Below are 13,379 nucleotides of genomic sequence, written 5' to 3'. Positions count from 1 at the left end.
TCTGGAACCCGCGAGAGGGTCTGAAAATGCAGCCGCGGAGAATTGATGTATTTTGAAGGGCCGGGCGGCTCCGCGAGAAGATAACTACTAATTTGTCTAATCCATCTTTGCGCCGGCTCCGTACATCTCGGGCAGTAATGGATTCGAGAGAGGTGCCGCGCGCGGACGGATGATCGATGGGTGGAAAACTTACGAACAATAGAGGTTCAAGGCCGTAAACTTCCGCCCGGGGGGACGCGGGCGGGGGGGGGGAGGGGGCGTTGAAGGGCGTGAAAGAAGCGGGAGGTAGCATGCTAGACAAGATTCGTGATAAATTATGATCAATATATAAATCCGCCGGCGGGCAGTAGAGGGAAAAAAGGGGTACAGACGTCTGACGATTCTTCTTTATTTAGAAAACCTGGACGGATAAAAAATAATCCCCGTGGGTATATAAAGCGTTGCCTCTCGTCCCCCGGCTATTTATTTATAATTATAACGTGCTCGCAACGTGCGATTGCGTTTTACAGCGTTTTACAACGATAGCTCTCACCTGACCTCGTGTAGCTCTGCACTATTTTTTGTTTTCGTTTTTTTTACTCTCGCATTATTATAAATCCCCTACCCTTCCAACCCCCGAAGCGACACATTATTGTTATTTTTTTATACTCTTGATTTCGCATAAAATACCAGCGGGTCGCACAGCTGTAACGAATGACGCTCGATGCACTTTTTATTTAATGCAAAATTTCCAACTTTTTAAATGGCAATTTTTTACAAAGCTCAGTGGTTATAAAGTTCAATTTGCTTTTAGATTTATTTATATTTGATATGGACATTTTATTTTATATTATTCAACGATACGTGCAAATATTTGGTTTCATCGGCGTTACGCGATATAGGAACATATGTAATAAAGAAATGATATCGCAATTAATTGCGAATGGATTGTGCATTGGCGGAGAAAAATGGCGTAAAAAAATATATATATACAAAAGTAAAAAGCACATTGCAAAAATATTGCATTGAGCATTGTGTATCTAACACACGAAACCTTTTAACTCTATCTCTATTCTCGAATCTTCAGTCAAATATATTTGGACACGAGGAGCAAAGTATAAGCGTGCGAAAGCAAGTCTCTTATGAGAAACATCGTCCTATCTTCATCTTTTTGCGAACTTGATATTCCATGTCGTTCTCAACAGGTTTCCACGCGATTTCATCTATCAGTACAGAAGACAATGTTTAAGCATTTTGTCGATGTAAAGTTGAACGAGATGGCGGATTGGAAGATGTAATACGTTTGCGTATTCAGCAAGTTTTTTTTTTTTTTTTTTTTCGATAGTTGTGTATCGAGAAATTTACAATGTTTATTTGAAAACATTTTCATACAATTTTCGTACAATAAAGGATTATGTATTTTTGAACCATTTTTATACATACATTTTATTTTATACATAATTTTGATTAACTTTTAACTCTGTACAATATTTTAAAGTGGAAAATCCTATAGCATAAATATGTCAAAAATATAATAGTTTTAGAATTATACATAAACGATCAAAATAAGGTAGTTGACTAAATATCATTCTCTTTAAGGAAAAAAAATTCTTATAAAAGTTTCTTTAATAAAATAAAATTTATAGAATGTAATTAGAAATAGAACTTAATGAAATAAAAAAATAATAACGTTTAGAAATCATCAATTAGTTATATTTTGTTTAAAATAAATATTTAATTTCCAATACAGATTAATTGTCATTTGATATTAATTTATTCTTTATTTAACTAATTTTAAGAATTGAAAAAAGAGTATGGAATAAGTTAAAAAGACTAAAGTTAATTTATATAGAAATCGACGTAAATCTATTGTTCTTTCGATAGTAGCCCGACACACCCGCGTGTTGTATTATGCTTTGAGACGCAATCGAAACTATTTCTTACAAATGGCGAACATTAGCTCGTACGGTTAATTAACTTCTTCGATTAGCGAGCGAAACCACGAACGACCATTTACGCGAGTAGCTATATCGTTTACTTAAAGATCGTGAGGATGGAAAATTATGTCGTTTCAATTGCGACAATTACGAACGGTAATTATTTTTCTAATGACACTTACAGTGAAACATCCCTCGCGGATCGAAATGCAATTTTCCAGAGAATATGCGCTGTTTTGAAAACAATACTACTTCCAGAGAATGGTATATCGTCCTTTTAATAATAAATTTTGTAATCATGTGTTTGTAGGTTTTCACATTGTGTACGGTTAATGTTCGGAGTGTCGCCCGATCGTCGTATCCTGGTAATTAGTGCACGCGCGCGCGCAATTGCAAGCAATCCGGGCTCTCGCGAGTGTGAGTGCAACGAAGAAACCTGAGAGGAGCAGACCTGGGAGCGTCGGCGGAACAGCACGAGGTAATTAATTAATTATTTAATTATTGTTACCTGCAATATTACGTTTTATTTTACTTGCTAGAAACAAATTATTATCTAATTAAAAAACGAAGAAGAATTTTAATTGTATACTTGGAATTTTATATAAGATTATATTTAGGAAAGGAAAATTTGTTTACATAATTATATTGTTTCAAAGAGAAGGCAAATAAAAGTTTAACCGAATAAAAGTATGCGTAATATTAATTTTTAAAAAATATTAATAATTGTATTCATAGAATAACGTAGATTTGTATTTTACAGATCGCCGTAGTTTAAAACTCCGTCGTTGCGCTTCGTGTTGGTAAGTTACGAATTAATTAAAATACTTGATATATCGAAATCTGTAATTTCTATTGCTCTACTGCAGAAATAATTTTGATAATAATTTCATATAACAAAAATATACCTGTATGCGTACATTTAATTTTGGCCGAATTATAAACGGATTACATACGCGAAAGAAAAGCGGACCGTTAATTAGAATCGGCCAATTAAAACTGAGTGACCATGGATCTCTATGTTTGTCGGATAAAATTTTATTTCATATCTGAAAACGAAATTGTAGTTTGGATTTAAACTGGAAAATTTTCAACTTAAATTCATCATCAAGACCCAAGTGTGACGGCAATACATTTTATTCGTGACGATTATCATCGGAGATGAAATCGGATCGATAAGATTAGCGACACTTTCGTGTCGGAATTTTTGATCGCGATCGATCTTTCGAATGCACTGTTAAGATATCGTTGTACGAGGCTCGCGGGGATTCCCCTCACGAAGGCTATCGATATCACTTTGAGAAGGCGTATACCGTTAAGATACAAGTCCGCCGTTTTGGAATTGTTTTTACGCTTTATTAAACAAATGAAATCTTTAGAGGGAAGTAAGTCGAGTATGAGAGATAACTCGATGGAGCCGTCCCGATAAAGCGCGTGTAACGGATACAAATTATCTCCGAAGAAATAAAGGACGTCGGCTTGCGGCGAAGCATATTTTCCGTCTGATAAATTACGGGGGCGTCGCGCGGCGACTATAGAACTTTAACCCGGCGTACGCGATCCCCATTTTTATCGCGAGGCCCCCCGCCACCCGTTATTAGGACGCCCCCCCCCCTATCCCCGCAGCTATCGCGTGCGTGGTTATTACGCTCGTGAGTTCAGGAGCCGCGGTCGGGTGGAAAAAACGCGAGGGTGAAACACGCGCGCGGGTTCCTCTCGAACGTCTTGATACGATAATTGAAAGATCAATTCGAGACGCTGCGAGAAGATCGAGCGTGGAGGATTTTAATTTCGCTACAGGCGTTCTCTCTCCCCCCTTCCCTCGTAAAAGCTGTTTCATATTCATGGCGCGGGATGCGCCGCTCTGTTAATTCCATCGTCGCGACGCGATACCGCGTCGCGAGGCACCGGCGCGGTGGGCCGTGGAGGGGCCGTGCGCGACGATGCCTCTCGGAAATATGTGCCACAAATCATAAACCACCTTCGCTCGCGGGAAATTGAATCGAAGGAAGCGCGGAAGCGGCGGCGCGTTCGCTCGCCGCCCGCATGAAACCCCGCCCGGTCGATCGATAAATCTCGACGCTGGGAAAGAGATACGCTTCTTCCGCCGTTGGATCGTTATGCGCGCTTGTCTTTTGCCCGCCTGTGTGTAAGGCGCATAGTTACCTTTTGATTTAGGGGTCTTTGATATAAGCTGGATTTTCCCTTACACGATTTATATATTCGCAAACGCGGGGAAATATAACGGATGGACGTATAAATTCCCGGATGATTATCGTTGCCGCACACGTCGTACACCGTGCCCGGGTTTACTTCAAATAGCTGCACGCGCGCAACGGAATCTTTTTATTTCCGCTTAATTTATTTCATTTCGTTAATTTATCCTCATTTAAGCGAGACGGATTTGTTGGAGTCAGTTTGGAAAACGTCCCCCGTTTGCCCGTCCGGCTCTCTCCGCGACTACTTACTTCGCGCAAACTTGAAGACGGAGGCAGCTTGAGCAAGCAAGAAAATGCACCGCCGACTTAACGCCAAAATGTTTAAGGTTGATTTTCACGCGGATGCACCTTGACACGTCCGTGATTCGCCGCGCTCGTCAGCCACATTTTCCCCGGCGAATATATAAGGTCTAGAGTAAACCTCGACTCGCTCTCCCGTCTCAACCGAAGTTTCCCCCGAGCGCTTTCCGCAAAACTTTGCGCGCGGTGTAATATTTTATTTTAACCCCGCCCGCGCGTTCACGTTCCGCAATAACGGGGAACTGAAACTGTCAAATTCAACGAACTCGCGAATGGGCTCATATATTTTGGCACTGAGGGAATAAACTTCTTAAACCTTACGCGCATTCGTAATTCTAATTCCTTTCTAAGTTCGGAAATTAAAGAGAATCGCCCGTCATAGGAACTCGTTCGCCAATTGCCGTATGAGAGAGAGAAAAAAAAAGTTGTCGTTTCAATCGGCGATTATGCTCGGCCCGAAGAACGCTTCTTATCGCTCTGTAGATTGTACGTATTATCGAGGACCGATGCGGAGCGCGGAAATAATCGCGATCGATGGTACGCGGGCTCGTAGTATCGGACATTTTCGAGGGAGATCGCAGTCGCAGTGTGAAAAATCTACTTGTTCCCGAAGCGTGGATTATTTTAAGCTCCTCGTCGCGTAGAGTCGCATATACGTATATACATACACGACCGACTCGCCCGGCGAATACAAGAAATACGTGTTTCCCGCTGTTCACTTTTCTCCATTTTTCAGAGAGAGAGAGAGCACTGGATCCATCGAAATATTTCAGGAGAGAGGGAGAGAAAAAAATGGCTATCGGTGCGCGCGCCCTCGTTGAAAATTCCTAGCCGATAGTTTCCGTTAATTTCGGATGCACTCGGAAGCTTTGACGTCGCGTTTCCTCTCCCCGCCCGAAATGAAGCGCGAGTCTTTAATTGCACCGGTGTATCGCGAGAGTTTCAGAATGGCAAATTTAAGATTATTCCAAAATTTATTACGGAGTTTCGAGAGAGAGAGAGAGAGAGAGAGAGAGAGAGAGAGAGAGAGAGAGAGAGAGAGAGAGAGAGAGAGAGAGAGAGAGAGAGAGAGAGAGAGAGCGAGAAAGTGTGTGGGGAAGGAAAAAGAAATCACCGGAGTGCTACTCGCAGTCGTTTTTGTATTTCACTGCATTTAAAACTTTTGCATTTTGTCCGTTACTCGCCTCGTCGTTTCAGGGTATATTATCAATGTTACTTGGGGAACAGCGAGTAACATTGAGCGGCCGCGTCGGATACTCTCCTCCTCTCGGACGAGATTCTAAACTTCTTCGGACAGAATTCCAAAGGGAAGTCGACTCAAATGGCGAAAGAAAAAGGAGAAAAGAGGAGAGCGCTGGCTTTAAAGGGGTGGGACGCCGGCCGCCGGCCGCTCCGTCGATCTGCAAAGTTTTTTCACGGAATTAGTCGGAGGGCGAATGAATTCAGAGACTGCGTTGCATTCGGGAAAGTTTCCATTTATACGGCGACCCGGCTATTCACTCGATGTCCTTATCGACACTGGTCCGCGCGAGCGGAGTGGAAGAATATTCCTCGGATGAGCGAAAGGGGGGAGGGAGAGGGGAGGTGAGGCGGAAAAGAGAATATCGTTGAAAAAGGGTACGATAAAAAGTGAAAGATCGTGCAGGTGGAAAACCGTGAAACTCCGCCGAAACTTCGCCGGGCGAATCGATAGATGCAATTTGGATCTGTCCCTCGGAGAAGACGCAGCCGGGTCCGGGGACACCCGCGATAAAGTAGGACAAGCTTGTTTCGTTTCGACTATTTTTCCTCCCCCCCCCCCCTGTACTCCCCTCCCCTCCGCGCCGTACCTCGATACATACCGTTTACTCACGCCGTTAAGCTCACTTTACGTTAATTGCCTCTGCGGCAGAATACGCTCGGGAGAGGACCGTTGCGTGGACTTGGACATTCGAAACCGGCCCGCTGTGCCACCTGGAAATGCTGCAGAGTCTGCGGGTAGGCGAGCGGGAATGGAGATGATTTCGTAAGCTGGTACGTTACGTGACGGCAAAATTCCGTTTGTTACGGATGTGGTCACCGAGCCTCCGGTGGTGCCTCGAAACTCGGGGGGGATGACAATCGCGCTCGGGTTACGAGGCCGCGCGCGCGTTATAAGCGTCAAAGTCGTCGCCGCGCGCGTGCAAGCTGTCGCGATCGCGCGACGCGAGAACTCGACGAGTGACGGATAATGGCGTTATAACGGTCGATACGATCTCGCTCATTTACGGGAGACATTACGTTGTCTATTAGCGCAACGCGACAACGGCATAACCGCCACTCTACCGCTAATGTCGCCGTCAAATGCATTTTTAAATATGCCACCACGTCGCAGCTACCTTACCCACCTGTCGCTCCGGATTTATCTTTTGCACGGGCGCATCTGCAGCCTGTCTTACGGAATTTCTCGCGTTTCTTGACGTCGTTATAGTTGCCAAAACAATCGCGCATATTGATGATACCGCTTGCGAGCGATAAGTAAGTGATACATTGAGAAACAAAATGTGTGATATTTGCGGCTATGATTGCATAGTAAAATAATTACAGTCAGGAATATAATTTTTATAGTAATTATTACATCAATATTAATAACAATAATTATATACTTGTAGTGATTGTTTTATGATACAATTTATCATATTTAAAATCTCCATTTTGGTTATAACATAAATTGTAATATTATGATTATGAAAACTTCAATGCAATTTAAACAAATAATAATCTATATTATTAAATAAATTTATAAAAATATGATTGGATCTAAAAATGATTATAAATTATAGTGATATAATTACTGCAATTACTTTTTTCTCTCGGTGTACGTATCACATTTTAAATTATTACTAAAAATGTAAACATTTTATATACTGTTCTACTGTTACATTTTAATATTTGTGTAAAATAATTCTCTCATTAGTTTAAAATTTTGCATTTTGTTATAATATTTACAAACATGATAAAGAAGTAGAATTACGAATTAAATAAAATATATTTTATATATATATAATAAATATTTGTGCAAAAGTTTATTTAGATTTATTTGCTAATTTAAAAATGATTTATTTAAAATTGGAAAACAAGATTATTTTTGTTGCATAAGTTATTATAAATTAAATTGGTCATTGTTTTCTTCTTTGCAAGTGGTTTTAGGTACAAAATTCGAATACTCATATTAAAAATTTTTTGTCGTCGATTAGAAGAAAGACAAATAGATCTAAAAAAATTGTAATTTTCTCTACTTTTGGTAACTTTGGGCTGGTATTGTGGAGCCAAAACATTCTTAAGGCGCAAACGAGCTTAAGGCAATAATTTAATTTAATATGTTGCGTTTCATATGTAAGAACTTTTTAAAAATATTTTTGTGATAATAGAATATTTCAGGGCTTTTTACTATGAAGGAAATCTACTTTTCTCATCAATGAAAAGTAATGGGAGATTAAATCTGCTGCCACATAGAAGGTTTCGAGTAACCCCTTAGTACGTTATATCACATGTTATTCATCCGCGAGTTAATGCCCTTATTTCCAAAGCTATTTAACTCAAATTGACCAAAGTACATTACGCGTCGCATATGAGACGGAACAGTGGTACAAGTCGTATTTCCCTCATTTTCAGAGACAAAGGGTTTGTGAAAATACTTAATGTGATATCTGTCTAGTTTATTATAGTACTTTCCCCGTGTATTTACGACTTCAAAGGGACGAAATGTAAAGAGGGAAATGTAACGGGAAAACTTTTGTTTTTGCGACATAAATAGGATAAGATGAAACTTGAAAGGATAAAACTTCATATCACGGAAGATTACGTCAAACTAAATTATTGCTATTGATATACATTAATTAATTATTATTCTGTGCTTATTCTCGCGCATATTCTCGCGCAACATTGCGGTTTTTCTCGGGTACTCCGGGCGAATTGCGGCTGAAAGCGGCGATAAATCTTATTCTTGCAGAATCTACGCCGGCGGTATTATTTAAATGACGTCGTTGCGTAAAGCCCGCAACGGTAATTTACGTCGCCGCCACTTCCGCTTCCGCTCTCGGCTCGGTGTTTAGTAGACGGATTGCGCGGATACGCGACTTCACCATCGGTCGTTGCGTAATGTGGCGGATCGTTAATCACGCTAACCCGACCCGGCGATTTTTTCCTATTGTCGGCTTATCGTCAGCGGTCGCGTCGACTCCCCCGACACGAAGTTAGTCTCTGCTTATCCTGCTTGGCAATTCTGCAGCTCGCGACAGGATAATGACAAATGCCACAAGGTGCTCCAACCTTGAGTTAAATTATTAATTTTGGCAATATCGGGATACAAGTGATAACAAAGTGGAGTGCTTTGCATATCATATTTAAAATTATATTCATTATTATAGTCTTCTTTTATCTTTAGCAATTTTGAAAAATATTACATTACATAAAAAAATTATATACAGTCTGTTGAAGAGTTTTATTTTTTCACAATTTTATATTTTTATTTAATTCTTTACAATATTTTCGATGTTAACTGGCTCTTTTAATTTTTTTAGGTTTTTCTTAGATAAATCTAAAACTCCAATTAGACGTCCTAAGTTAAGGACGGTAAAATAAACGTGAATATTAAGGAGGCGAGAGAAGAATGTGGACAGGCTTAGGGGATTGGTATTCTTCATCTGATCTCGTCCAAAGTATTTCAGAGATTTAACCCCAGTATAATAACTGACGGTTAACTCAACATAGTCATTCTTTCGGCTTTCCTCTCTACTTTTTCTGTTCTTCTTCTTCTTCTTCTTCTGCTGCTTCTTTCCTTTTTTTTATTTGCGGACGTCGCAAGTCTCTTTCTTTTTCGTAACAACGGTTACGTTGCAACGGCAACGGCTCGTTGGACGGGCGACGCGAAAGTTCGTCCTCTCGACTTCCTTCCTTTGCACTTTGGTCCGGTCCTCCCTCGCATTACCCCATTTTCCCTTGCCGCACCGCGGCCGCAGTACATCCAGGTCGCGCGTAAATTACGCGACAAGGGAAACAGAAAAAGATAAGTCCCCGGTAGAGGAGGTGAGGGGGAACCGAGCCGGTGACGGCTCGTTAGGCATTTATAAATAAATAATTCAGACGTTCCTAAATAAATGCTCCGGAGCATCGTGTTATCTCCGCTCCGAGGATCCTCATCCGAGACTGCGAATACCGCGAAAGAATACCGAGACGCACGTTCGCCGCGGGTGCCGCGCGTTTTCCTTTTGCAGCATTTAGCGCTGCGGAATTTCGGTGGATATTAAAGCGCAAAGTCTGCCGATGTAAAGCGTTATATTATTTCTTCCAGTAATTATCTCGTAAATTATTTCTGTGAGGCGCGGCCAAGTTAAACGTTCCCTCGGAGAGAATGTTTATTCTCGTTATCCGACTCATTAGAACAAAAGGTTCACCTCTTACTTTCGCTAAGCCGACACGGACAGCATCTGTATACTTTTATTGTACAAGAATACAATCTCATTATACGCGTGTACACGTTAAGATAAACACAGAATGAAGAGAACAGCGTCGCGCGCGGGGGATGGTGGGCGATCACTTTGTATGCGGTATCGACGAGAGTCGTCAGACATTCGCGAATAAATAATTCATTCCTCCCGCTGTGAAAACAAACACTCGAAAGTCCCTCTCGTTAAGACGACGCTATATAGCTGTGTAGCACTCAAAGCACCCTCGACGAGAGCAAGTCGACGGGGGGAGGGAATCGCGGAGTGGGTGGAGAGCGAGGGGCGCGTAACGAATGCAGTTAATTGATTTCCCGGCGAGTATCGCGATGTAAGCGGCGATCCTCGCGGCGGGTGGTCCCGCTTTTCTGTAAACGTAATGGCGTGTAGTCTGAATTTTAACGCGATTTTGATTTAAAACCGGCGCGGCGGAGCGCCCTTGTTCGGGCGACGAACGAGAGCGGCCCCATGAATCATCAACCGCGACGGGGACGAGGACGGATTTCGGATTCAAGTCTTAATAATTTGCGAGCGATTCTCTTGGACGAAGCGCGTTAACGCGATCCGCTACCATTTGCGCGATACTTTTTATTCGACGCGTCTCGTCTTCGTCTCTCTAAGAGCTACGAGCCACGGTATTTCTCTCTCTACCTCGCCCATTGTATAATACTTTATCCGCCCGCGTTTCGTATAACTCGAGAATATTATCGAGATTTACACTGAACCGTAGCGGGTTATGCAGCGCGGAATCCTTCTGGGAATTTTCAACATGTCCCGCTCGTATGTGACAATGTGAGACGCGCGCGCGAAAAGAAATTGTTATCCGTAGAAGCGAGTTCTCTTTGTACGAATAGCTATGGAGATCGGCTCGCATAGACCCGTGAGTGTCCGCCAATCGGATACAAAAGGAAGAGAAGATTGATTTGGTCGCATAATATTTTTAAACTTTTGGGGGATTTATTAAAAAAGACCGAATGTAATTATTGATTGAACCGAATAATGTTAAAAGCGATTTTATTAATATGATCCGACATCGATTCATCGGTGTTATTGATTTTATATTGGAATTCCCCTCGAAGCTTGAGAACTCAAAGGGGAATCAGGTATAACGATGGAGTTGCCGTTCTTGGCACAGAAAGCAGAGAACGCGTTATGGGAAATAGCTTTTTCTCTTACGGGTGAATTTGTAGCTAATATTTAAGGTCACATTAAAAGCACGTCGAGTGTGCTTGGCATTTCGAAAAGTGTTCAATTATATCACAAAATTATATCACAGAAAATACTTACAAAAGTAAAAATATATATTATAAATTTCTCATATTTATATATGTATTTTTTTCGAGAAATTGCATTTCTCGAATTTTTCAAAGTAATTTTAACGTGCTTTTTTAATTTGGGATATAAATTCACAGGGGCACCTTTAATATGAGTTCTTAAATCAAAGAAATGTGCGAAAATTATTTTAAAAAATTTATAAAAGGCTATTTTGACTCTTGTCAAGAAAAAATTGATTTGTAACACAATGATTAAAGATAGCCACTTGCGATACTTTGGCTTTTCCATCTGCTTCGAATTCCTTGCAAATTTTTAAAACATCGCTCCAACAGCAACATTAATAAGAATGCGAACAATGATCGTCTTTTTTAAAGCAACCGAGAGATACGTGGTGGGAAAATGGCTTCGCTTTGTACCGAGTGACACGTACTTCCGGTGAAGCGCGAGAACAACGTCGGCTTTAAAATAAGTGGAATTCTGGGCGTTCGCGTGACGTTTCGCGACGGTACCGGGGAAAAATGAAGCTTATTTTTCTATTTGAGACGTAAGAACTAGGAGTCGTGACTGTCCTAGCACGCGCACGGCGACGTTTCCCCGTGCAGAAATATGTACGGTCGTGAATCAAAGAATAAAAGCGCCCGCGCATTGTATCTCGATGCAAATAAAAAGAACCCAAACATGCAAACAACGAATGCGAGATTACGTATTCTTTTATTTGCTACAATTAATTCCTTGGGAAACTAACAATATAATTACGAATAATGTAAATTACAAACATTGTAAAATTATGAGTCGCAAACTTTTGACATTTAAGTGTTTTAATATCGACAACAGAGACAATTATACGTTAATTGAGGTAATTATATTAAAACATTTATTAGAAATTATTGAAGTAACAAAATAATTGCATTATTATGCATATATAATAATATTGTGACAGTTGCTATCGGTGCAATTGAGCGACGATTAAACAAGCGCATCAATTTGATCCTTCACACTCTGTGCTATCGCGAACATGCGTCGATGGTGATCGATGGGCGACGTCGCAAGAGCAATGTGGCTAGGTTACGAGGCGCATGAGGCTGATAAAGAGCGAGTTGACTACCTATTCGCGTTCCCTGCAAATTCTGTATCAGGTCAGAACTCCGGGCGTTCGCTCGCCGAGGGTAGTAGCAGTGACGAAAGCGAGTGTATCAATCTTTCGATATGCCCGAGAAAGTCACGTAGCCGAAGTTATTCACTTTATTTTTCTACTCACACTCCTCCCTGTCGAGTGAACCTCTCTCTCTCTCGCTCTCCCTCTCTCGTTTTCTTTTCGCTCTTCTCATCGTCTCCAGCTGGCTTTTTCTTACCAGCTCCGCTTCAATTTTGTTGCACCGATAAGTTTCTTGCAGCCGTGTTACTTGTAACACACGTCCCGATCGCGTTATTTTCCACGTGCTCGATCGCTCCGGGTGATTTTTCGCGAGAGAGCCATACACTCTCCGGGATAACGATAGATGCTTCATAAGGGTGCCAGAGATAAAAATCCTAATACCGAAATAATACGATGTACGTCAAAGTCTTTGCAGGAACGGCGATTAGCGATTTGCCTGGAGCTGCAGTAGAAGCAGGCGCGCGTAGTAAAAGTAAGTTTATGCACCGGCACGCTATCATTTCTTTCGCGTAATGATGAACCGCGGTGGGAAGTAGGGCTCGTTAACCACGTTCTATTATTCACACTTTGGCCGCTCTTCTTGTAATTGTTGCAATTTTTATTCTCCCCCTCTCCCCCTCCCCCGCTCTGTGCACGTTATTTCACGTTATTTTGATTCGAAAACGGTGATGTATTCGGCGATCGATAAAATTGCTTCATTTTCACGTATCGATGAAACGTGACTGAGCAGGGAACGCAAAACAAAAAATTGAAAACGGTTATTTTTGGACCGAACGGGATGTGTTCTCCTAAATTAATAGCCAGACCGGCACAATTTGATATAATATTCGCGTGATAGCTGCGAAATGAGAATGCGGAAAAGATGAAATTGAATCAACCGGATTTAATTGACGAACATTGCAAATGAAAGCACGGCGAAAATTCCATCGACGCAGGAATTTTTATTTTTTCCGTATCTACATACGCGATTTGCATCGCATTGGCCTCATCAAGCGTAGTTTTGGATTTAAATCTCGAATCCTCGTCGGAAAACTCGCCCGGTGCGGGAGACGCG

The 13,379-nt window shown here is 41.4% G+C and overlaps 1 long non-coding RNA gene across 1 annotated transcript in view; it reads left to right on the top strand.

Moving 5' to 3' along the window:
* Nucleotides 1-13,379, top strand: part of LOC118644168 — a 203,069-nt gene that overhangs the window by 34,730 nt on the left and 154,960 nt on the right. Inside the window, exons 3-4 of the long non-coding RNA XR_004964305.1 lie at nucleotides 2,227-2,394; nucleotides 2,677-2,716. This is a non-coding gene — a long non-coding RNA (uncharacterized LOC118644168). The remainder of the gene's footprint in view (nucleotides 1-2,226; nucleotides 2,395-2,676; nucleotides 2,717-13,379) is intronic.

The sequence above is a fragment of the Monomorium pharaonis genome, chromosome 8 (genome assembly GCF_013373865.1).
Source record: "Monomorium pharaonis isolate MP-MQ-018 chromosome 8, ASM1337386v2, whole genome shotgun sequence".
NCBI classification, from domain to species: Eukaryota; Metazoa; Arthropoda; class Insecta; order Hymenoptera; family Formicidae; genus Monomorium; species Monomorium pharaonis.
Note: the sequence above shows the minus strand (reverse complement) of the source record. Positions and strands in the feature narration are given on the sequence as shown.